Source organism: Lipotes vexillifer, unplaced genomic scaffold (genome assembly GCF_000442215.2).
Source record: "Lipotes vexillifer unplaced genomic scaffold, Lipotes_vexillifer_v1.1 scaffold690, whole genome shotgun sequence".
NCBI lineage: Eukaryota > Metazoa > Chordata > Mammalia > Artiodactyla > Lipotidae > Lipotes > Lipotes vexillifer.
Window position 1 is genome coordinate 1,875,490 of NW_006798376.1, and position 27,471 is coordinate 1,902,960.

General features: G+C 38.1%; 1 protein-coding gene across 2 annotated transcripts in view; it reads right to left on the reverse strand.

Annotated features, from left to right (window-relative positions):
* Positions 1-27,471, reverse strand: part of PRKG1 (protein kinase cGMP-dependent 1) — a 1,229,308-nt gene that overhangs the window by 847,045 nt on the left and 354,792 nt on the right. The window lies entirely within an intron of this gene.

Below are 27,471 nucleotides of genomic sequence, written 5' to 3' on the forward strand. Positions count from 1 at the left end.
AAATATATTTCATAGTAATAGCTGGTTTTTACTTAGTTGTGAAGTGTGGCAGGCCCTGGGATTTTTTTTTTTTTTTTTTTGGTAAATTTATTTATTTATTTTTGGCTGCATTGGGTCTTCATTGCTATGTGAGAAAATATGAATCCGGATTTTATGTAAAATTTTAAATGTTAGTAACTAATTAAAAAATAATAACACTGTATGGGATGAACAAACATAGTCATGAGACATGATTTGGCCCATAGGCACCTTGTTTGTGACTTATGTTCTGCTACATTGTCTTCTCTGCAGTGCCAGCAGATGCCAGGCTACTCAGAGGTGCTGCTGACGTTTCAGGCAAATTCCTATCCAAGTTTCCTTCAACAAGGTCTGATTTGACTAATAACCTAGGAACACATGATAATAATAACTGATGTTTATGGAGCCCCCATCATGTATATAACACTCTGATAGATTAATTGAGACAAAGCTGGTAAAGTGGATATTCTTATTATCCTCATTTTACAGATGAGGAAACTGAGGAACTAAGCAGGTGTATTATCTGCCCAAGGCCACACCACTATCAAGTAATAGAATTGGGTGCCCACCCAAATATTCAGGCTTTAGATTACTCTGAATCACTCTGTGTTATAAAACAGTTACTCTTACTAAATTAGTATAAAGGGTACTGAGTATAAGATTTCCATTCATAGTCTGAAGGGATAAATACTGGCTTTTAAAATTGTTAACAGGCTATAAAATTAAGAGTATGGGAATAAAGGGCATAATAATAAAATTTATGGACAAGGTGATGTTTTTGTGTTACTACCAAAAAATGTACCTTAGTCAATGTGGTTTGGAATAAAAATTCATAAAAATGTTCAGATACTTGGACCAGGTAATCTACTCTTGATAATTTATTCTAAAAATAATTTAAAGGAAGGAAAAGGTATCAGTTCCGAAGAATTACCAGCATCCAATTTTTCAGTAGCAAACAAACAAGCAAACAAAATAAATAACCAAATTGCCCAGGAGAATAAGAGCAAATACTTTTAGTATACCAATAGGGACTAGATAATCCCTAAAAATTGAAGACCTGATGATTATTGGTAACTTACAAAAAGATCATTTCTTAAACACTAGGTGAATAAAAAGAAAGAGACAATCACATCTGTATTCTAATCAGAACTAGGTAAAAACTATGAAAATACAGTCTAGACAAAAATACAAATTAGCCTTTGGGATCATTTCATAATGTTTAATTAATTAAATTATGAATAGCTTAGAAAAGAAATAAGAGACTTACAACTTCTTTTATTAATATCATTGTAGTAGCATTTGCTATTTGTTGCAACCAGATTTAACTCAATCAAAATTATGATAAACATCCAGGTACCACTCAGCTTCAGGCTTCCAGGACTATAGTTTAACCATTTAACTGTCGCTGTTGAGCATGAGCTCTTAGCGTTTTACACATTTTCTGTAACAATTTTGTTTTGCATACAAAGGCCCAGCTACTTGGGAATAAACCATCATCTGTGAATAACTAGCATGAATATATGTTAAGCTCCAATGTACTTTTAAACCAAGGCTCCATGTGGTTCTTAAAGTTAATTCACTCCTTTTGAGTGTGAATAGGAGCTATGCATTTCTTCCAATCAATAACGTATGGAAAAAGATGAAAATGTTACCTAATATTCTAACTTCTGTTTCCCTAGCAGATTCTCTACTGACTTTCATTTCTGACTTTGACTAAGTAAGCTGCCATATGGAGAGGACCACATGACAAGAAACCAAGGGCAGATACCAGCCTACAGCCATCAAGGCATTGAGATCCTCAGACCAACAACCTGCAAGAAACTGAATCCTGCCAATAATCACATGAACGTGGAAGCAGATCCTTTCCCAGGTTAGCCTCAGATAAGATCCTTGCCTTGGCCAACACTTTGCATCCTTGTGAGAGACCCTGAAGCAGAGGACCCAGCTAAGATGTTCCCAGATTCCTGACCCATAGAAACTGTGATATAATAAACGTGTTGCTTTAAGTCGCCAAGTTTCTGGTAATTTGTTAGATGGCAATAGACTACGAAAATAGTCACAATGTTTTTGAAAAATGACTCAAACCTAGGCAGTCTAGAATCTATACTTATATCCACTATACTACATTACCCCTCAATAAATATTTGTGGAATGAATGAATGGATGGATGGACACGATGATGCTACTTTATACAGCCAAAGACAAATACATGCTTATTTTAGGAGCCTACAATGATCTTGATCCTCAAACCTGCCTGACACATTATTAACAATGTGTGTGTATGTATATATTTATATATCAGCAACATTCTGCAATGACCATTACTACAAAATTTCTAAATAAAATACATATTAGCAAAATGAATCCAATGACTCATAAAAAGATAATAAATTATAACCAGTGGGGTTCATTCCAGAAATGAAATATTGGTTTAGCCACTAAAATTAATCAATTTAAAACATCATGGAGATGTTTAAAATGGAGAAAAAAAATTATGTAATTATTTCAGTAGAGACAGAGAAGCATTTGATAAAATTATACCTCCATTCATGATTTTTCAAAACCCTCTTAGCAAATTTGGAATAAGACAAAATCTATCTCCATTCATAATTTTTAAAAAAGCCTCTTAGCAAAGTGGGAATAGAAAAGTATCTATAAAAATCTATAGAAATTATATGCTTAATGATAAATTTTGAAGGTTTCTCCTGATTTTGAGAATGAGTCAAGGATGTCCATTATCTCCACTTTATTCACCATTGTATTAGATGTCCTAGCCACTATTAAAGTGAGAAGAATATAGGTTATAAAAAAGTGGAGAGGGCTTCCCTGGTGGCGCAGTGGTTGAGAGTCTGCCCGCCGATGCAGGGGACACGGGTTCGTGCCCCACTCCGGGAAGATCCCACATGCCGCGGAGCGGCTAGGCCCGTGAGCCATGGCCGCTGAGCCTGCGCGTCCGGAGCCTGTGCTCCGCAACGGGAGAGGCCACAACAGTGAGGAGAGGCCCGCGTACCGCAAAAAAAATAATAAAATAAAATAAACAAGTGGAGAATTAAAACTCTCATTATTTGCAGATTATTTGATTATAAATATGTAGAATACCCTAAAGAATCCACATAGAAACTATTAGAATTAATAAGGTGATTCAGTGAGATTTCTGGATACAAAGTACAGAACTCAATTGCAACAAGCAATTAGAAAAGGAAATTTAAAATACTATTTATAAAAGTTCAATACACATCAAAGGCAGGATTAAATCTAATGTAAGATGGGCAAGACTACTATTCAAAAAACTATAAACCTTCCTCCATTAGAAAGATCCAATTTCACTCATACAACACTATCACTAGTAATTCACTAGCATTCAATTCTGTTAGAATTATGACAGAGGCCATAACCAGCAAGACATGAAATAATAAAACATATGCTCAGTTATCCATATATTTTCAGTATTTTTAGCACATGCACACAAATATTGAAAATTGTGGAAGTGATGTAGGTTTTGCCTTTTTATTCCTTGCATTTCCTCCATGGTAGCGTGTATTGGTTGCCTAGGAAACCGTTACAGCAGGGGACAGGACCGGCTGTGCAGTCACTCTGAGCTGGGTAGAGATTTCAGTGGTAGCTTGTTGGCTCTCAGCCCCAGTGGAAGGGCACCTGTGCTGTCCCACTTGGCAATGGAGTCACTCATTTCCAAGGAGCAGCTGTACATTTTGTTGTTAGCATTTTGGCAGTAGGAAAGAAGAAAAGGGTATGATAACTGTAACTGGGGAGTAAAGACTGAACATGAATTGTTAAAGGTGGGACTAAGATATTGCAGGTGAATAGACCGCAGAATAAAAACAAGGAGATGCTTACTTAGTGCATTAGACACTGCTGGCAGATGGGGATGGGAGTGCTACTCACAGAAGCAACTTGGAAAGCAACTAGGAAAGGGGAGAGAATTTTAACTACGAGGTGCCAGGAACTGTACTATATATTTTCTGTTTGTTTTGCATTCTTTTTATCACTTCTCTCTCTCCCTCTCCCTCTCTCTCCCTCTCCCTCTCTCTCTCTCTCTCTCTCTCTCTCTCTCTCTCTCCCTCCCTCCCTCCCTCCCTTTTTCTCTTTCTGTCTCTGATAATCACACATGCAGACACGCACACTCACACTCATACACAGCTACTATTCTAGTTTTAAAGATAGGTAATATGGGGTCAAAGAGGCTAAATAACATTCTTCAGTTCACCTAGTTACTAGGCAATGAAGTTGGAATTGAATCTCAGTCAAAACCCATGAAAATCCATATTAGGATGCCTCCAAGGCTGGCACATGTTTAGAGACATGGACAGAGTAAAGGGAGGCAAAGGATGCTGTAGACATGAAAAGATGAAAGTCTGTATCATGTTCTGGAAATGAGAAGTAACCTGGTGAAGTGGGATACAGAGGGTGCAGGGGCACAGGAAATTTAAAAAAATAACTAGCAGACAGATCATGAACTATTTTAAATGCCAAATGACAAGTTTTGTTTTTTTTTAAAATTTTATTCTATAACTGTGTTGCCTAGTAGACACTCTGCACGGCATTGTGGGTTGTCTGAACTGACATGTTTTGGGCATAAAATGTATATTGGACTTCTAAGACTTAATGTAAAAAAATCTCATGTAAAATAGTTTAGTAGTCATTTTTCTATTAATATATGTTGATGTTAATATTTTGGATGTGCTGGGTTATATGAAATCTATTATTAAAATTAACTTCACCTCTTTTTACTTTTTTAATATGGTTATTGAAAAAATTAAAATGGCATTTGTGGGCTTACATTGTATTTCTACTGGTTACCAGTGGGAGGCCATGTAAAGTACGGGGAGAGGAAGACTGGGACTGGCTGACTCTTGTACTTAACCTTTTCCCCTCCTTACACACACACACACACACACACACACACACACCCACAGCCCTTTGTTGTTATTTTTCTTTTTTTGGCCAAGCCTCTTTAGGAACAGGCAGCCAGGACTCTTCTCCAACTAGGGAAAAAAATGGCAGTTTGCAGTCCTACTGCAAACTCTGAAATGAAAATAGTCTAACCAAGCTCCTTCGCAAGAAATAAAGATGGATTCATTCAGCATCCAGAGAGTGTTTACATCCTAAAGAGAAAAGGTGCCTGTGGTGAACAAAACAATAACGATGTCTTTCTAAGAAAAATCGGTTTCCAAAGCCTTTACTGCTCCAGAAAGAGCACTCAAGCAGGGAGCTCCCGTTCACAAGATCACAGAGAGCAGCCTCAGCCGTCACCTGGAGACTCGCTCTTGCTTTGCCATATATTATATTCTAGCCCCTCTGACCTTGATAGTTCATATGGTGCCAAGAAATTACTCACCTCACCATCAAAATGACACCCACAGTAAGGAGGCAGCCCCTCCCAAACTGAGTGGCCTGAGCTAGCCTGTGAGAGCGAGCACAAGAAAAAAGTAAACAATAAACCCTTATCTGACTGTTCGGGGTATTCCATTGTAGTTCTTCAACATTTTAGTGTGTGTTCATGTCTTTGGTATACACGGATATTGTTCATGGGCATCCCTTGTCTCTCATATGTAACAGATATAACATAACATAACATAAGGGGCAGAGGGTCCTAAAGCTTCCTGCAAACACATACTTGGAAATGCCCCTATTTAATAAAGGTGGTAGGAGTTGTCAGGGGAGGCCAAAGGATGGAGGGGAGCTATTAACTGGAAAGTGTGGTGCTGAGCCAACAGCGTTGGGATGGGCAACCAAGAAACCTGGATTCCAGATCTTGCTCTGCAACTAAGAGGCTGTGCAACCCTGGGGAGTTAGCAGCCCTTCCTTCTATACCATACATCTCTATCAGACGAAGGCCTTCTATACCATACATCTCCTCTATCAGACGAAGGCCTTCTATACCATACATCTCCTCTATCAGATGAAGCCCTTCTAAATTGGTAGCTCTCAACTTTTATTTCTCTTCCAGCACATACGAGAGATATGAGACCCTTCCTTTAGGAAGAGCAAATAACTGTTGGTGCAAATTAAAAAAAAATCATGATTACCTACTCTTGGCAGGCACTTGCAGGCACTGAGACAGTGATTTCCAGCTGTGGAGATACAAGCCCAGGATATCAAAATCTGCAGGTATTTGGGAGATCTGACTCACTCCCTTTCAGAATCGTAGAGACAATCTTATCTTTAATATCTTTCCCAGTGCTATGAGAGTGAAGGACATCTCTAAGGTTGCTTCAACTAGACTATTCCTTTCTTCTTCTTACTCTCATTCCTCCAATCAAAATACTGCATACTTGGAGACTACTTTCTGATGGATGTTGATTTGAATAAATCCTTGAGCACACTATGCTCCCAGGAAGAGAAATTTGTTAAGTCAACTCAGTCTACCATTTTTCAAATGTGTAGGAAATGTTTTCAGCAGATAACATTCTGGAACATTTTTTCTTCTACCTGAAATGCCCTGTTCTCCAGTAGCCTTTAACTTGACCCACTAGGAAGAAAAAGAGAGTAGGCATTTTTTTCACAGTAAATACTAAATACTCAAACTTTAAATGCCCCACTCTATTTTTTAAGGTACCATGTACCCCTAAGTCACTCTGTAACCTTAAATAAGTTCGCCTAGCATTTTCTAAGAACATTTTCCATGCGAGATTTTGAAGGAATATAACGCCAAAATGTGAAAAGCACTAAGAGATACAGGGGCCAGAAAATCAAAAAGAGACCGTGACCCGAGGTAATGTGAAAGTTCAATTTCACTCCAAACACAAGAAATTTGGAATCTGTATTAATCTCATGTAGCTCAATCCATACCAAAATCTTGTCAACTAGGTGAAGGCTATGGAAAGGTCAACAGAAGCTATAAAATTTCTCATATTGTTGACAGAGTCCTCTCTAAGGAAAGCGCACAAAAGTATAATATGTTTCAATCATGAAGTAGCAAAGGCTGAAGACTGAATGTTTCTCAAGTAAAATATTAACCTAAGAAAACCAGACTTACAATGGGTAAGAAGGTATCTTGAGTAATATTTACATTGTAAAAATAAAAGAGAATTTATGTCTATTTGGGAATATCAGAGAAGACTATGGAAGAAAATGTTCTGGCCCCTACACTGTTCTTAGGAATCGGTATTTGGCCTGGTTTCTGGAAAGCAGGTAAGATTTGGAAAACAGAAATATAAAGGGAGGATGGAAATGACATCAGCAAAACACAATAATCAGACAGGAGAGGGGAGCCTTGTGAAAGGTTTACAGACTGAATTGGCTGGACAGAGGGGTCCAGTTGAGGTGTCATACCCAATAAAGAAGGAAGGCTTATTAAGAACTGGATCTTTGAAGGCCCCGAATCTCAACTGAAGAGAATTGAAATTACTATGAAGGTGATACATTTTCTGATTAGTAAAATGCCAATTTACCACTGCACAAAAAAATGCTGAGTTAATTACATATTGGTCACTGCAAAACATTTATTACTTTAGAATTGATAGAGACCTTGGAGTTCTACCACTCCACAAAAAGTACTCATCACTTGGTTTAGATGGTGACAGAATAATCAACAAAGCAAAGGCCACTAAAAAGGAGAAAATGTACAAAAATAAGGGGACAGACGAAAGGAAGGAAAAAATGGTATCTATCACAGAAAGACTCTCATCTAGTTGTTCTTATAGAGCTAGTTGTTAAGTGAAGAGAAAGAAATAAGGAACAAATGACCTTCCAGCCCTGAGCACCATAAGAAATGTTCCCCCCGGCAGCTTTTTACGTACATGTATTCAGTTCCTCCCTCTAAAGGTCAATGCACCTCTTTGAAAGGAAAATAAAATGACAAGAGTACCGTTTTTGGCTACTAAGCTCTTCATTTGAGTCACTATTTTGCCAAAAACACTCTCTTGCTCCTTTGGGAATCTTAATGCTTTATTTTCCTTTTTTTACCGGTAGAAGAGATAAGATTTCAGAATAAGATTTCAGAATAATTGAATACATGCAGCATAACTAAGTTACAGCCTCCCTCGTTGAAATCCTTAGAGCTGAAAATACTTTTTTTGTTGTTTTTTTTTTTGGCCCTTCTGACAACAAAGCCTAGTAAAATAAATCAGTAATCCCTCACTGGTTTTCTTAAATAATGAATTAGTAAATTTAAAATTTTTCATCCAGTTGCTTTGATATGGGCTATTTAATTAAGCAATGGCTTGGAACCTAAGACACCTGGATTACAACAATCGGTTTAGTCATTGATTTTGTGGCGGGGGGGAGCAGTTAGACTTACGTAAGTGTTTTTACCTCTCTAAACTATAAGGCTTAGTAAAATGAGAGAAAACTACCTCCTATTTCCTCTTACAATAATGAGAGACTAGATTCTGGATCTGAAAAGTAACATATTTTGGAGAAGGCTTTCATGAAAACGCTGGAGAAATGACTCTTCATGATCCTGTTTAAATAAGTTACATCAAGACTCATGCATGGCTTACTTCACTCTGTATGACAGTCTCTAGGTCCATCCACCTCACTACAAATAACTCAGTTTCGTTCCTTTTTTTGGCTGAGTAATATTCCATTGTATATATGTGCCACATCTTCTTTATCCATTCATCTATTGATGGACACTTAGGTGGCTTCCATGTCCTGGCTATTGTAAATAGAGCTGCAATGAACATTGTGGTACATGACTCTTTTTGAATTATGGTTTTCTCAGGGTATATGCCCAGTAGTGGGATTGCTGGGTCGTATGGTAGTTCTATTTGTAGTTTTTTAAGGAACTTCCATACTGTTCTCCATAGTGGCTGTATCAATTTACATTCCCACCAACAGTGCAAGAGGGTTCCCTTTTCTCCACACCCTCTCCAGCATTTATTGTTTGTAGATTTTTTGATGATGGCCATTCTGACTCATTGTAGTTTTAATTTGCATTTCTCTAATGATTAATGATGCTAAGCATTCTTTCATGTGTTCGTTGGCAACCTATGTATCTTCTTTGGAGAAATGTCTAGTTACGTCTTCTGCCTATTTTTGGATTGGGTTGTTTGATTTTTTGATATCGAGCTGCATGAGTTGCTTGTATGTTTTGGAGATTAATCCTTGGTCAGTTGCTTCATTTGCAAATATTTTCTCCCATTCTGAGGGTTGTCTTTTCATCTTGTTTATGGTTTCCTTTGCTGTGCAAAAGATTTTAAGTCAGAAAGAGAAAAACAAATATCATATGCTAACACATATATATGGAATCTAAAAAAAAAGAAAAGAAAAGAAAAAAAAAATGGTCAGAAGAACCTAGGGGCAAGACGGGAATAAAGATGCTACTAGAGAATGGACTTGAAGATACGGGGAGGGGGAAGGGTAAGCTGTGACAAAGTGAGAGAGTGGCATGGACATATATACACTATCAAACGTAAAATAGATAGCTAGTGGGAAGCAGCCGCATAGCACAGGGAGATCAGCTCGGTGCTCTGTGACCACCTAGAGGGGTGGGATAGGGAGGGTGGGAGGGAGGGAGATACAAGAGGGAAGAGATATGGGAACATATGTATATGTATAACTGATTCACTTTGTTATAAAGCAGAAACTAACACACCATTGTAAAGCAATTATACTCCAATAAAGATGTTAAAAAAATTTAAACTTAAAAAAAAAAGACTCATGCATGTATAACACAAATACACAAAAACTTTGAAATAGTATGTTTGGATTTTATGAACCTGAAGACCAAGAAGAACTTCCAATTTGTTTACACAGATTCCTGTATTTTAATTTAGCAGAGAGATAGAATCTGGAGAAAACTGTATTTATAGATGGATGCTTTACCAGCTCCATTAATTCATGGAGAAGAGTAGATAAGTAGAAGCTTGACAGGCTATAGAGAGGCTGTCTCCACGAAGAATAGGCTCACCAGGTGCCTGCAAAGTTTTAAAGACCTTGGCATGGACATGCTTTTTGGAGACGAAACTCATCATAGACCGTGACTGAAGAATTCTCTTTTAAATCCAAAGGACTGAAAAAGGAACTAGTGGCTTACTGAATATCCACTTATTGAATATCCACTTATAAGATGCCTTATAACACAGGCATCTATGTTCTGTTGAGAAAAACTAGAAGACCAAGAATTTCCAAAAATAATTGCCAGGTTTCCAGTTGGTCAGCGTTAGGCTGACATTGAGCTTACTTCAGCAGCAGTGACTGAGAAATCACAGCAGAGAAACACAAATGGAAAAAAAAAAAGTGAAAAACTTCAAAGAGGTCACAGAAAACAAAAAATTACCCTGTAAATAGCAAATTCTAATAACTGGAACCAAAGAAGATAAAACTATCTTTTCCATTAAATATAAATGAGGCCATCGGCCAAGACCCAGGGCTTGAGTGATGGAGACAATTTTAAGTAAAGAATCAGAAAAAAATGTTTTCTTATTTAGTCTCTATTTATTTTTTCATACAGCAGGTTCTCATTAGTCACCATTTTATACACAGAAGTGTATACATGTCAATCCCAATCACACAATTCATCACACCACCACCCCCACACTCCTGCCGCTTTCCCCTCTGGGTGTCCATACGTTTGTTCTCTACATCTGTGTCTCAATTTCTGCCCTGCAAACCAGTTTATCTGTACCATTTTTCTAGGTTCCACGTATATGTGTTAATATACGATATCTGTTTCTTTCTTTCTGACTTACTTCAATCTGTATGACAGTTTCTAGATCCATCCACGTCTCAACAATGACCAAATTTCATTCGTTTTTATGGTGGAGTAATATTCCATTGTATATATGTAGCATATCTTCTTTATTCATTTGTCTGTTCATGGGCATTTAGGTTGCTTCCATCACCTGGCTATTGTAAATAGTGCTGCAATGAACATTGGGGTGCATGTGTCTTTTTGAATTATGGTTTTCTCTGGGTATATGCCGAGTAGTGGGATTGCTGGATCATATGGTAATTCTATTTTTAGTTTTTTAAGGAACCTCCATACTGTTCTCCATAGTGGCTGTATCAGTTTACATTCCCACCAGCAGTGCAAGAGGGTTCCCTTTTCTCCACACCCTCTCCACCATTTGTTCTGTGTAGATTTTCTGATGATGCCCATTCTAACTGGTGTGAGGTGATACCTCATTGTAGTTTTGATTTGCATTTCTCTAATAATTAGTGATGTTGAGCAGCTTTTCATGTGCTTCTTGGTCATCTGTGTCTTCTTTGGAGAAATGTCTATTTAGGTCTTCTACCCATTTTTGGATTGGGTTGTTTGTTTTTATAATATTGAGCTGCATGAGCTATTTATATATTTTGGAGATTAATCCTTTGTCCGTTGATTCACGCAAATATTCTCTCCCATTCTGAGGGTTGTCTTTTCGTCTTGTTTATGATTTCCTTTGCTGTGCAAAAGCTTTTAAGTTTCATTAGGTCCCATTTGTTTACTTTTGTTTTTATTTCCATTGCTCTAGTAGGTGGATCAAAAAAGATCTTGCTGTGATTTATGTCAAAGAGTGTTCTTCGGGGCTTCCCTGGCGGCGCAGTGGTTGGGAGTCCGCCTGCCGGTGCAGGGGATACGGGTTCGTGCCCCGGTCTGGGAGGATCCCACGTGCTGTGGAGCGGCTGGGCCCGTGGGCCATGGCCGTTGGGCCTGCTCGTCCGGAGCCTGTGCTCCACAATGGGAGAGGCCGCGACAGTGAGAGGCCCACATACGGCAAAAAAAAAAAAAAAGAGTGTTTTTCCTATATTTTCCTCTAAGAGTTGTATAGTGTCTGCTCTTACATTTAGGTCTCTAATCCATTTTGAGTTTATTTTTGTGTATGGTGTTAGGGAGTGTTTTAATTTCATTATTTTACATGTAGCTGTCCAGTTTTCCCAGCACCACTTATTGAAGAGACAGTCTTTTCTCCATTGTATATCCTTGCCTCCTTTGTCATAGATTAGTTGACCATAGGTGCGGGGGTTTATCTCTGGGCTTTCTATCTTGTTCTATTGATCTATATTTCTGTTTTTGTGCCAGTACCATATTGTCTTGATTACTGTAGATTTGTACTATCGTCTGAAGTCAAGGAGTCTAATTCCTCCAGCTCCGCTTTCTTCCCTCAAGACTGCTTTGGCTATTTAGGGTGTTTTGTGTCTCCATACAAATTTTAAGATATTTTGTTCTAGTTCTGTAAAAAATGCCATTGGTAATTTGATAGGGATTGCACTGAATCTGTAGACTGCTTTGGGCAGTAGAGTCATTTTCACAATACTGATTCTTCCATTCCAAGAACATGGTATATCTCTCCATCTTTTGCTATCATCTTTAATTTCTTTCATCAGTGTCTTATAGTTTTCTGCATACAGGTCTTTTGCCTCCCTAGGTAGGTTTATTGCTAGGTATTTTATTCTTTTTGTTGCAAAGGTAAATGGTAGTATTTACTTAATTTCTCTTTCAGATTCTTCATCATTAGTTATATAGGAATGTAAGAGATTTCTGTGCATTAATTTTGTATCCTGCAACTTACCAAATTCATTGATTAGCTCTAGTAGGTTTCTGGTGGCATTTTTAGGATTCTCTATGTACAGTATCATGTCATCTGCAAACAGTGACAGTTTTACTTCTTCTTTTCCAATTTGTATTCCTTTTAGTTCTTTTTCTTCTCTGATTGCCATGCCTAGGACTTCCAAAATGATGCTGAATCACAGTGGTGTGAGTGGACATCCTTGTATTGTTCCTGAACTTAGAGGAAATGCTTTCAGTTTTTCACCATAAGAATGATGTCATATATGGGCCTTTATTATGTTGAGGTAGGTTCCCTCTATGCTGACTTTTTTGAGAGTTTTTATCATAAATTGGTGTTGAATTTTGTCAAAAGCTTTTTCTGTATCTGTTGAGATGATCATATGGTTCTTATTCTTCAATCTGTTAATATGGTGTATCACACTGATTGATTTGCATACACTGAAGAATCCTTGCATCCCTGAGATAAATCCCACTTGATCATGGTGCATGATCCTTTTAATGTGTTGTTGGATTCTGTTTGCTTGTATTTTGTTAAGGATTTTTGCATCTATATTCATCAGTGATATTGGTCTGTAATTTTCTTTTTTTGTAGTACCTTTTTCTGGTTTTTGTATCAGGGTGATGGTGGCCTCATAGAATGAGTTTGGGAGTGTTCCTTCCTCTGCAATTTTTTGGAAGAGTGTGAGAAGGATGGGTGTTAGCTCTTCTCTACATGTTTGATAGAATTCGCCTGTGAAGCCATCTGGTCCTGGACTTTTGTTTGTTGGAAGATTTTTAACCACAGTTTCAATTTCATTACTTGTGATTAGTCTGCTCATATTTTCTGTTTCGTCCTGCTTCAGTCTTGGAAGGTTATACCTTTCTAAGAATTTGTCCATTTCTTCCAGGTTGTCCATTTTACTGGCATAGAGTTGCTTGTAGTAGTCTCTTAGGATGGTTTGTATTTCTGTGGTGTCTGTTGTAACTTCTCCTTTCTCCTTTCTAATTTTATTGATTTGAGTCCTCTCCCTCTTTTTCTTCATGAGTCTGGCTAATGGTATATGAATTTTGTTTATCTTCTCAAAGAAACAGCTTTTACTTTTATTGATCTTTGCTATTGTTTTCCTTGTTTCTATTTCATTTATTTCTGCTCTTATCTTTATGATTTCTTTTCTTATGCTAATCTTGGGTTTTGTTTGTTCTTCTTTCTCTAGTTCCTTTAGGTGTAAGGTTAGATTGTTTGAGATTTTCCTTGTTTCTTGAGGTAGGCTTGTTTAGCTATAGACTTCCCTTTTAGAACTGCTTTTGCCGCATCCCATAGGTTTTGGATCGTCATGTTTTCATTGTCATTTGTGTCTAGGTATTTTTTAATTTCCTCTTTGATTTCTTCAGTGATCTCTTGGTTATTTAGTAATGTATTGTTTAGCCTCCATGTGTTTGTGGTTTTTATGTTTTTTTCCCTGTAATTCATTTCTAATCTCATAGCTTTGTGGTCAGAAAAGATGCTTGATATGATTTCAATTTTCTTAAGTTTACTGAGGCTTGATTTGTGACCCAAGATGTGAGGTATCCTGGGGAATGTTCCGTGCGCACTTGAGAAGACAGTGTAATCTGCTGTTTTTGCATGGAATGTCCTGTAAATATCAATTAAATCTAACTGGTCTATTGTGTCATTTAAAGCTTCTGTTTCCTTATTTATTTTCACTTTGGATGATCTGTCCATTGCTGTAGGTGAGGTGTTAAAGTTCCCCACTATTATTGTGTTACTGTCGATTACCTCTTTTATAGCTGTTAGCAGTTGCCTTATGTATTGAGGTGCCCCTGTGTTGGATGCACATATATTTATAATTGTTATATCTTCTTCTTGGATTGATCCCTTGATCATTATGTAGTGTCCTTCCTTGTCTCTTGTAACATTCTTTATTTTAAAGTCTATTTTATCTGATATGAGTATTGCTACTCCAGCTTTCTTTTGCTTTCCATTTGCATGGAATATCTTTTTCCATCCCCTCACATTCAGTCTGTATGTGTCCCTAGGTCTGAAGTGGGTCTCTTATAGACACCATATATATGGGTCTTGTTTTTGTATCCATTCAGCAAGCCTGTGTCTTTTGGTTGGAGCATTTAATCCATTCACGTTTAAGGTAATTATCGATATGTATGTTCTTATGACCATTTTCTTAATTGGTTTGGGGTTTCTTTTGGAGTTTCTTTTCTTCCCTTGTGTTTTCCACTTACAGAAGTTCCTTTAGCATTTGTTGTAGAGCTGGTTTGGTGGTGCTGAATTCTCTTAGCTTTTGCTTGTCTGTAAAGCTTTTGATTTCTCCGTCAAAGCTAAATGAGATCCTTGCCAGGTAGAGTAATCTTGGTTGTAGGTTCTTCCCTTCCATCAGTTTAAGTATATCATGCCACTCCCTTCTGGCTTGTTGAGTTTCTGCTGAGAAATCAGCTGTTAACCTTATGGGAGTTCCCTTGTATGTTATTTGTCATTCTTCCCTTGCTGCTTTCAACAATTTTTCTTTGTCTTTATTTTTTGCCAATTTGATTGTTATGTGTCTCGGCATGTTTCTCCTTGGTTTTATCCTGTATGGGACTCGCTGCACTTCCTGGACTTGGGTGGCTATTTCCTTTCCCATGTTAGGGAAGTTTTCGACTATAATCTCTTCAGATATTTTCTTGGGTCCTTTCTCTCTCTCTTCTCCTTCTGGGACCCCTATAACGCGAATGTTGTTGCATTTAATGTCGTCCCACAGGTCTCTTAGGCTGTCTTTACTGCTTTTCATTCTTTTTTCTTTAGTCTGTTCCACAGTAGTGAATTCCACCATTCTGTCTTCCAGGTCACTTATCCGTTCTTCTGCCTCAGTTATTCTGTTATTGATTCCTTCTAGTGTAGTTTTCATTTGGTAATTGTACTGTTCACCTCTGTTTGTTTGTTCTTGAATTCTTCTAGGTCTTTGTTAAACATTTCTTGCAGCTTCTCGATGATTGCCTCTACCCTTTCCGAGGTCCTGGATCATCTTCACTATCATTATTCTGAATTATTTTTCTGGAAGGCTGCCTATCTCCACATCATTTAGTTGTTTTGGGGTTTTTTATCTTGTTCCTTCATGTGGTACATAGCCCTCTGACTTTTCGTCTTGTCTGTCTTTCTGTGAATGTGATTTTTGTTCCACAGGCTGCAGGATTGTAGTTTCTCTTGCTTCTGCTGTCTGCCCTCTGATCTAGTCTCTTTTATACAACAGTTTTGTTTTGTCTTTTTGGCATAGTGATGGAGGGGAAAAACTTACAGTGTAAGGCTATATGGCTTGTAAATAAGATTACTTGAGAATAAGGTTACACTATGGAGGAAAAGTAGTAAGAATCTACATATAATGGATGAGACCAAGTATCTATGAGAAAGACTGAGGAGTATCTTATGATAATAGTTTTCACACTCTATTTTGCATTTGAATCACTGGGCTACCTGGCTAAATTGTACATTCTAATTCACCAGGTCTGAGATTGGGCTAAAATTCTGCAGTTCAAACATGCTCCCACGTGATCCCAATGCTCAGAGTCCTCCCAACACACTTTATTAGAAACAAGTAAGAACAATTCAAGTGACTGGAATAGTCAGTCCTAATAAATTAACTCAATTATTGCGTCTGAACGGCAGGATTTCTCCATTGTGTAAATAGCTACATCAGACAACCAGAGTTGGGAGCAAAAACATTCCGATTATTAGGTTGATTTCCCTTTATCTGACTGCCTTGTATCTGAACTGCCTTATTATAATTCGATCTATTGTGTAGGATTTCCTCTAGAGAGAATTGTGCTGGCTAGACAACCCAACTCCTGCAGGCAGGATGATGGTATGGAAAGAAATGGGCTTTAAATCACAGAGAATAGGATTTGTTTGATAATGTTGCTGCTGATGATGAGTAGGAGTAACAAGAGAAGGAGAAAGATGACAATGATGATGGCAACAGCAGATAGTTACTGCAGTGCTTATTATGTGCCAGGTACTATGCTTAATGCTTTGCACACATTAGATCAATCTTACGAGTTTATCCTATTATCCCTGCATTACATATTAAGAAACCTAAGGTTACAGTGCTAGAAGGGGTCTGGACGAGACTGAAACCTATGGCTGCCTGATTCCAAATATATGTTCTTTGCCATCATACACATCCCAGTATGTGAAGAACCTTTTATTATAATTGTTACTAAGCTTAAGCACTCAGTAAACAGTAGTTATATGTTCCAATTTTTATATATGGCTTATATATGAGTTTATAGTTGAGTCTTTTGTGCATTTGGTTAACATGAGTCAGACTCCATGAGTCTTATCAACTCTAATCATATTGATTTCTTCAATCTGTAAAGCTAAGGACTAAACTCCTGATCATAGTAAAGCCTTGCAGGGAGTCTATCTGAGCGCTTACTTTAAAAAAAGCAACCCAGATAAGTAAAACATTTGTCAGACATTTTAACCAAATAATTTTTTTTTTTTTCCTATCTATAGGCCTTTCCTTGAGACTTTTCTGTATGTCTGCCCATTTTGTGGTTGGCTGGATATTTTCCCCATAAAGACAATTTAAGTCTTTCGCCTTCTTTTTAATCTCGTATTTGCTAAAGTAATAGTCCTATTTCTATTTCTAATGCATATAGTCCTTGTGCAAATGAACGTGATGAAATATATCACCAGTGGCATTAAGCACACGGGTTTTAGTGGGTATTGGAATCGGTCAAGTGCAAACTACAAATTAGTGAAAATATCATTTCATAAATGTCAATGGCTTTCTATGATGCCATGTCTTTCAAGGATACTGTGTGCAAAACCATATATTTGGAAATCAAGAACTATGAGTGACCGAATGGTTCCTCCCATTTGCCTGACTACTTAAGAGCCCATCCTAAGACAGTAGACAGGATAAATGAATGGTCAGTCATAAAAGCCCAAGCAAAGAGTGACAAGCCAGTTTTGAGTAAATGGAACAGAATACAGAGAAACCAGCTGAGAATAAGATTCAGCATCGATGGTATTTTCCCCTTAGCCATCTCACCCAAAACTGCAGTGACTTTAATCTAATTCTTGTACTGAGAATGCAGGAGCATGTCCTGCTAGTTTGCTGTCCAGGTCAGGAAGAGAGGTCATTGGTTCTGTCATTCTTCAAATCTAATGCACCCTTTTTTTTTTTTTGCGGTACACAGGTCTCTCACTGCTGTGGCCTCTCCCGTTGCGGAGCACAGGCTCCGGACGCGCAGGCTCAGCGGCCATGGCTCACGGGCCCAGTCGCTCCGCGGCATGTGGGATCTTCCTGGACCGGGGCACGAACCCGTGTCCCCTGCATCGGCAGGCGGACTCTCAACCACTGCGCCACCAGGAAAGCCCTATTTTTAGCTTTTTGAGGAACCTCCATACTGTTCTCCATAGTGGCTGTATCAGTTTACATTCCCAAGGTCGGTCTTAATAGAAGATCCACATTAAAGTTTGAAAAGATCCAAGATAGACATCAAAGAAAATTTTATTTTCCTGAAAAAGATAATCACATTAATGGACACATAAATTCTTTAACATTTTTTCCTATTGCTCCATGTCTTACATATTTAGTCTACCTTTCAGTTGTCTGCCAATGAAATGTCCAATATTTGAATCCACTTCACATTTATATAACCATAGCATTTAATAATTTTTATTTTGGTGGTTATTTTTAAAAATAACTTACTCTAGCTATATAAATACAAAAGTGAACATATGACAATTGTTAAAATAGGTCTGAGGTTTTTAAATAACACTACATTTCCAGGAAAAAAAATGAGCTTACACAAAATTTACTAGGCATAACTAGAAATTGAGTAATATATTTTAAGTAGATTGATTAGAAGTAATAAAGCCATATGAAAAATAAGCTTTGGAGGTGAATGTTATCGATAAAGATCGAACATGGGTAATAATATACAATGAGCCTCCCTGTACTTTTATTTATGGAAGGCCTTAGGCCAGAAATTCTACCTTAAAAAGAGCCAACAGTAGCTGATATATTGTAATTTCACATTTCAAAAGTAAGTGGATGATCATTATAATGTATCAGATGAATGGCTAAACTAGATAACCCTTAACTATTTTATAATTAAGGAATCCTAAGAAAAATAATCTTAAATTCCTCACCATGGAACTGAGGTCTCTCAATAATTGAATGAACAAGTTTTCAAATATATCTTACCATTAATTTATTGTGTGACTTATATCATGACTCAAAAGACTGGAGCAATCCTGGGTCACTACTTTACTAACTTAAGCTGGGGAGGATTTTATTTTGCATATGTGTCAATCGAGCTGCACCTGGTCAGCGCCTAAAGGAGACCAAAACAACTATTACCAATGCCAAATGGGCATAATAATGGTGCCATACTGTTGAATAGGTTTAATGAGCTAATACATAGAAAGCCCTTACAGCAGTGCACAGCATGTAGAAAGAAAGAAATTCGAGTGACGATGGTGGTGATGTTAACTGTAGCAGTGCTTCTAGCAAAAGCTTACAGCATTGCTCTGGGAGTCCTTCTTTGACGTCACATACTCCCAAAACTGTCTACGTACTTCTAGCAATAAAACACCCCAGACTTATTTAGTATATTATTTAAAAAGAACATACCTCTTTCATTGGTGCAGAAAATGCTAATAAATGCCCTTAAATATCCTATACCTTCAATGGCGCATTTTTTCCTAACTCTCTTTCTTTGCTCGATATTTTTAATGAGCTATAGCATACTCTTCACTAGTTTCTTAGGGGAAAAAGTGCCTGGGGTGGTTGGTTATTTTGCTGGACCATGGTGTTAATGACATAGTAGATCGACTTGCCCAGAGGAAAGCTCACCTCTCCTACCATGGCTTATCTTGAAATGAGTACCTGGCTCCAAAGTACGAGGACTGAGCAAGAGTATGTGGAGGGCTCAACAACCTACTCCTAAAAGAAACAATTTAAAGTGTGCAGAGGGTCAGTAACATCACCTCCGAATATGCACAATGATACCCATAAAGCCAAAAGTACTACAGTTCTGTCGGTAGGACAATAATAATTTTGGACTCTGCAGGGAATTTTCCAGCTTAGAAATGATCTCTTATCCACTTCATTATTTCACCCTCTCCCTAACCTATAATGCTGACAAGGCAGCCATCACCATCTCCAATTGACAGGTGAGTAAACTGAAAATCAGAGAATTTAAATTATTTGTCCTGGGGCAACTGAGTTAACAAGCAGCAGAGCTAGAAAACAGAAATTCTACTTCTAATCCAATGTTCTCCTTATATAAGTTGACTTCACTTAAAATGAATGGTACTGAACATTCTACCCTATATATCGGAGGCTGATATATTTTATGACTTTATTTATAGAATTGGAAAAGTAAGTATACCTGTATAATCTTCATGAGGTCATAAACACAGGAATGAGACAAAGTCACAATCAGGTCTCTGTTTCACAGGGCTGATGCTACATAATGTAATGGTGAATTCTTACATCTCAAGTTTCAGCAGGTATATTCATGGATTCCTTAACACCACCTATACCTTATGTTCCTACAGCTCAAATGTATAAAAAGCAGTGTTCTAAAAGACTTCTTTTCAAGTGTCAACCATCTAAGGAGCTTTTTAAAAACTACCCTAATTTTCAACTAACATTTTCTTCCTAGCCATGCGTTGTAGCATTTCCCTCAGGACATCACAGCAGCTCCTAGGCCACTTTCTAAGGACTTAAAAATACTCTTGTCACTCAGTGGGGAGAAGCAGGATTCCAAAAGGTAGCGTTTTCCCTATATTTTGGAAACTGCGAACCAGCTCTCTGGTCCAGAGTTTAACGCCACTCTTACAGATCTACATTGAAGGGCTATTTCCATAAGTTATTTTGTGCACGGAAGTCAGAGTTCTTTTCCTATCCAGTACTCTGATGTATTCATTCCCCTTTATTTTACATGCCTGCCTTGCATTTTCTGCCATTCACCTATCCTCTCAAGTTCTAGGTGAGTGATATGATTAATCACATCAAGGAAAGCCCCACTCCTAACACAGAAACATAGCCAACCACAATGGCAGAAACCAAGTATTGATATTTCCCTTTCTTTTCTGTTATTTTTATTACTGGCAAGATTCATACTCAGTAGTTTCTTCTTCTACTTTAAAAAAAAAAAAATGTGGCCTACTTTTTCTTTAAATAAATCTGATTTCAAGAAGATTAATAAAGCTACAAGTCATAGTTATTTAATGTATATCAAAATGATGTGCTAAGTGGCACAAGCTAGTTATACGGCCTCCCTGAGCCTGGTGAGTCTCTGTACCTCTAGCTTACCTTCCTTTTTAAGGAAGCACTGTATTCTACTGAGGATTGATAAAGTAGCTGAAGAGTTATAACCATAAACCTTTTCAATTCTGAGGCTATTTTAACCTAAACTTTTACTTGAAGAAATGTAAATTGATACAGCCACTATGGAGAACAGTACGGAGGTTCCTTAAAAAACTAAAAATAGAACTACCATATGATCCAGCAAACCCACTACTGGGCATGTACCCTGAGAAAACCAGAATTCAAAAAGAGTCATGTACCACAATGTTTATTGCAGCTCTATTTACAATAGCCAGGACATGGAAGCAATCTAAGTGTCCATCAACAGATGAATGAATAAAGAAGATGTGGTACATGTATACAATGGAACGTTACCCTGCCATAAAAAGAAATGAAATTGAGTTATATGTAGAGAGGTGGACGGACCTAGAGTCTGTCATACAGAGTGAAGTAAGTCAGAAAGAGAAAAACAAATACCGTATGCTTACACATATATATGGAATCTAAAAAAAAAAAAAATGGTTCTGAAGAACATAGGGGCAGGACAGGAATAAAGACACAGATGTAGAGAATGGACTTGACAACACGGGGAGGGGGAAGGGTAAGCTGGGACGAAGTGAGAAAGTGGCATTGACCTATATATGCTACCAAATGTAAAACAGATAGTTAGTGGGAAGCAGCTGCATAGCACAGGGAGATCAGCTCGGTGCTTTGTGACCACCTAGAGGGGTGGGATAGGGAGGGCGGGAGGGAGACGCAAGAGGGAGGAGATATGGGGACATATGTATATGTATAGCTGATTCACTTTGTTATACAGCGGAAACTAACACACCATTGTAAAGCAATTATACTCCAATAAAGCTGTTAAAAACAAAAAAGAAATTAGAATATATATATATATTTTTTCACTAGAACAGAATTACACTTTAAAAGGATTTTACTTGGAGGAAAAAATAGGTTTAGAATAATGGCATACATACTAATTCCAAATGAATCCTTCAGTCATTTTTAAAAGGTACAACCACAATCTTTCAAAGACCATAAATAAAGGATCCTGTCTGCTTTCCAACGTCAAGTGGAATTTTAGACACTATCTATGTAAATTTACAGACACTTCAGGAGATCTAAATTAAAATTCTGAAACTGAAGTCACACCTTTACACACAGGAAAAATCGTTGAGATGCCCTAATGAATAATAATTTGTTTCTAAAACAAGGATTGGAGCTTTATAATAAAAGCAAACTTGTTTCTCAAAGCTGCACCTAAATAATATATGTAAAAACTACATGTATTAGAGCATTCTGATAACAGATTGGAAGCCCACATCCATAATGAAGAAGAGTCTATGACACTATTTCAAAATAGCTGACTTAGGCTTCAAAGGCCAAACAAATTTCAACTCTTCCATCAGGATGGGCTTCCATCCATGCCCTCAAGACATTGCCCCTCCTCTGGGTTCACATAACCTTCCTGTTATGGCTTGTAAAATGACTATTCATGCCCTCCTTTTCTTGTCTCATTCCCTTAGACCATAAGCTCTCTAAAAGCAGAGGTCATATATCTTGTTTATTACTCAAGTCTCCAGGGTGATGGTTTTCAATTTCTACTGTGCCAGTTGTGGCAGACTGTATTTTCCGAAGACAGCTCTGTGTGTGTGTGTGTGTGTGTGTGTGTGTGTGTGTGTGTGTGTGCATCTCCCAGTCCATCATTACATGTGACATTGACACTCCTTCAAAGAGTGTCAATCCTTGACCCCTGAGAGATGTGTCTGTGTCTACTCCTATCCCCCAACCACTCTTAACCTAAATAGAAATTTGAAATTGCCTCAATCAGTAGAATTTGGCAGGTCATAAAAAGCATAAAAGCTATTACCTTGATCTCTTGGATTGCTCTCTGAATAAGAGGCCTCCATGGAGGGAAAGGAGACCCTCTCTATAGAACCAATTGCCACATAAGTGAACTATGTCAGAAATGGATCCTCCAGCCTCAATCTAGCCTTCAGATAACTGCTGCCCCAGCCAACTCCTTGGTACAATCTCATGACGCCCCTTGCCTCCAGCTGAGCCCTTCACAAATTCCTGATCCAAAGAAACCATGAGAAATAATAAATTATTATTGCTGTTTAAGCTACTAAATTTTGGGGTAATTTGTTACAAAGCAACAGATGACTAACACAGCAGTATAACTCTTTAAAAAATAAAATCTAGGAATCTTTAATATATAAAATAAATTTATTGAATACTACTGGAAACCATATAGCATTTACCAAAGTGCCTTGCAACTAGCATGGGTTATATATTCTTTCCAAACAAAGTACATTTCAAGAGATCTTAAAGTATTTCATTTTGTAGTCATACAAATAACTTACTTTCAGATAGGATGCTCGACCCAGAAAACATGCTCTTAGGGCTACTGTGCGTCAGAGGAGGAATTACACAGAGAAATATTTTCCTCATTAAAATTGTGGCGAAAGAATAGGAAAGAGAAAAAGAACCCTAATGACCTTGGGATATGATATGACCATTAACATCTATTTGTGGCAGAAAGCAAAACTAGAAGCCTTCATGTTTTATTCCTGTCAATAGGAAGTTTCTGAAAGGTGGAAAAGGAGGGTTTTTATCCATTAAATAACCATAAAGGATTTTACAGTTGAAAATCAGTGAATCCCCTCAAATGAATGCCTGCCATTGATACTGAGCTGACAGCTAGAGAGGTTTGGCCAAAAGGTTTCTGAGAACAGTGTGCAGTCCTTTTGGTTGCGGTCCCATGTTTATGTGTCTGGGTTATCACTGAGGAGAGAGTGATATTTCCAACAGAAAATGAGAAAGATTCAATAGAAGCTGCTGCTTCTCACTGGGAAGTCGAGTGGGGTTAAACCAATCAATAACACTTCCTTGGCCATGGATCTTTGTAATGGAATTTACTTTAACCCAAAGGTTTTAGATCCCTTCAACAATCTTCAGAAAAAAAAAATATTGCTATAACCTAAAAATTTGGTTGCCTATCTGCCATGACTCAAAGCTCTGTACCTCATTCCATCCTTCCCTCCACCATCTGCCATGTATGTGCAGGTCCATTCTACTGCTTGCTAATAAGCCCCATTCTAATAGAGCAGACTAATTCAATCCAGCAAATATTTGTCTAGTTCCTGCCATCTCCACTCACTTTCACTACTTCTTGGGGCACCACAATTATTAAACTAGTCTTTTCCTTTAACAACTCTTTATGGACAGTGGCCCATATGCTAGCTGCTGTGGGCACAACAGTGGATATGAAGAAGGGCTCCTGATTTTAAGGAATTTATAGCCTAATAGAGGAGACAAGTGTTTCCACAGAACTCCCCAATTACAAGGCAATAGTGCGGCACCGGAGATACTTACTTGGTGCATTGGGAGTCCTGAGTGTTTTACCCTGGTCCAACTGGCTACAGATGAAGGTTGGAAAGAGTCAAGAAAGGTTACCTAGGGGAGAAGGACCAGTAGCTAAAACCTATAGTGAAAAAGCAGAATTAGAGACACACGTATGAGGCATGGGGGTTGATGAGAGGAGCGGTGAGCAGGAAAATGTCAACAGAAGAGACTACCAATAACACTTGAATTGGGTTCTTGTTTGTCTGTTTCTTATTGACATAGAGTTGACTTACAATGTCATGTTAGTTTCAGGCGTACAGCACAGTGATTCAGTTATATATATACAATTTTTTTTTCAGATTCTTTTCCCTTGTAGGTTATTATAAAATAGTGAGCGTACTTTGAATTGGGTTTTAAAGTACAGATAATAGTTCACCAGGCAGAAGGGGCAGAGGAGAGGAAGGGGGGGGCTGCAGAAGGCACTGGAGGGTGGGAGGCGGGGAAGCACTGAGACTGAAACCATAGCATGTTTTGGCACAGATTGTTCAGAGCACCACAAGGAGTCTACAGCTGATAGGCTCTAACAGATGATTTATTCTGCTTACACATGGACAGATGAGTATAACATGAACAGTCTTTGAGAGCAAAATGTAAAGCCGATTTTCTATTTTGGACTTCATAGCTTTTTTCTCCCTGAGCGCGGACAGTATATACAATTGTTTGATCCTGAACAGTGACATTACTAACGGTCTCCCTTAAAAAAAAAAAAAAAAAAAAGAAAAAAAAAAACAATTCTCATTGTTTCAGTAGTATTTTCACTAACCATTCTGGTTCATCTACATTTCCGTACTGGAATCCTTTCTTCTCCTTTACGATGATCCTTGCCACCAGCACAGTAGCAAAGCTTTAAAATAAAACTCTGGAGGTGTGCAGTGTGCAGCTGCTGACTACTAAGCCAGATTCTATCATGGGAGGAAAAATGTTGTTGTCATAATGAATACAGGAATAAAAACTGTGCAGGTTTAGCAGGATCTGTCTATATAAAGAAGCACTAACATTAGCAGAGCTGTAGCTCGGGTTTTTCCCACCCTTTTCCCTGCAAAAAGGATCGGCAGTTCTATCACAGTGAAAACACAGGTGTCAAGAAAATCCCATTCACAACATCAATGTGACGATGGCATCCATGCTCTCATCTACTACTATTGTGGGGGATATTTGCAAAGACAACACCCATCACGGCTGTCCTCTCCTGTTAATAAAACCCAAGGCAATTTTTTCTTTCTCTTATAACTAATTGGATGACCTTAAAAAAAAAAAATCCAGGGCCCAGTTTTATTTTTCCACCTTCTCCAAGACAATCTTTCCAGAAAGGAAAAGAAAAATCTGAGGTAGAGAAGGCCTGTCCAACAGGCTATGTTATCAGGCTGGTTATATCTTCACTGAACCTATTAGTTTTCTTTTCAAGAAGGGGAAAAAACAACAACAAAAGCTCTTCTCTGATTAATGTTTCAGCATTGATTTAATTCTGGTATCCACGAAAAGAAGCACAGTGTGGTGGAGAAAGGACAGCAGACTACAAAGGATACTTCGATTAAGAAGCTACGGAATGGGCTTCCCTGGTGGCGCAGTGGTTGAGAGTCCGCTTGCCGATGCAGGGGACACGGGTTCGTGCCCCGATCTGGGAGGATCCCACGTGCCGCGGAGCGACTGGGCCCGTGAGCCATGGCCGCTGAGCCTGTGCGTCCGGAGCCTGTGCTCCGCAACGGGAAAGGCCACGACAGTGTGGGGCCCGCGTACCGCAAAAAAAAAAAAAAAAAAAAAAAAAAAAAGCCTACGAAATGCTGCCTACAGGAGACCCACTTTAGGGCAAAGGACACACACAGATTGAAAGTAAGGGGATGGAAAAGATATTTCATAAAAAAAAAAAAAAAAAAAAAAGAGCCTACGGAATAATTGTGCACAAGTTGCTATACATGCGACTCTACTTTCCTTTCTGCAAAGCCTCAAAAATCCTTTCAGAATGTTCAAAAGAATTAAAAAACAGTAGTGAATCACTTTACATTTCCAGCGTGTCTTTAAAGAATGACAAACCTAAAAGATTGAGAGATTCTAGATTTTCTACTGCATGCCTGCAATCTATAAATGGGAATAATACTAGTAATCATGAAAGCTATCGTTTATTGAGGACTTACTACGTGCTAGGCACCATGCAACGCACTTTAACACGTGTTATTTGATTTCATGATTAAACAATCCCATAGGGTAACCACCATTTACAGATGAAAAAATTAAGGTGTAGTAATGTCAAAAATCTGTTAGAAATCATATGGCTAATAAGTGGAAGAGTCAGACCTCAGATTCCTGTGTCTAACTCTGAAGACTATACTGGGACTCCTGCGCCCATTGACAGTCATGCTCAGAAGGAGGGTCCCTTCAACTTTTAGCATCTGAGCCTGCACAGCACAGGTGGAAAGACCCTTCCTCTGCTTTCTGATAGCTCTGATCAGGAGAGACAAGTCATATGTATGGCTCATTCACCCTCCACCCAAAGATTTTCAGTTCATGTTTGAAACACATAAGTCATCCCTTCTGTTATGAAATGTAAGTCTAACTCCTTTAAGTTTTATATTAGATCTAAAAAGAGCTTTCATCAGATTCATACACTGATTAGTAACTACTGAAAGCAATGTGTGAGAGATAAACATTACATAACCTGGGGAATAAAGTGGGACATCCATGATTGGAAATCACGGCTGTTTGGTATGTTTGTTAAGTAGACTCCTTCAACTTAGAGCCTCTAGTGATTTTTGACATTTGGTATACTGTATTGTTCGGTTCTAATCAAGCACTTCATAAATGCTAGTTTTGAATCTCAGTTCATCGATAAGAATATGGAATAGAACAGGAGGTATTTAACATCATCTCATCCATGTGATTAGAGGTAGAACCACACACTCAACCATGATATTTGCCTGATATCTCCTGCATTCAGTTTGCCCTCATCATCTATGTTCATGAACTGGAACACTGGCACCTTTTTAATGGCCTTGTAATTAAGTCAATCTATCTTGGGGAGAGTAGATGGAGAACTGGCAGAGGCCACGTGAGTCTGACAGGCTGGGCTCACATCACTGCTCCAGCTCCACTGTGGAACCTTGGGCAGTCATTCCATTGTCCTGATCTTCTGCTTCTGCACCCTTAACAATATTGATGACAAGAACACCTCTCAGGATTAAATCAAATAATGAACGCAGCACAGTGGCTGGCACAGAAGTGCTCCAAAATGATTTACGGTTTTTATTACATGACCCTAAGGTTTAATTTCTTTCTCTCCTTAGCTCCATGGTA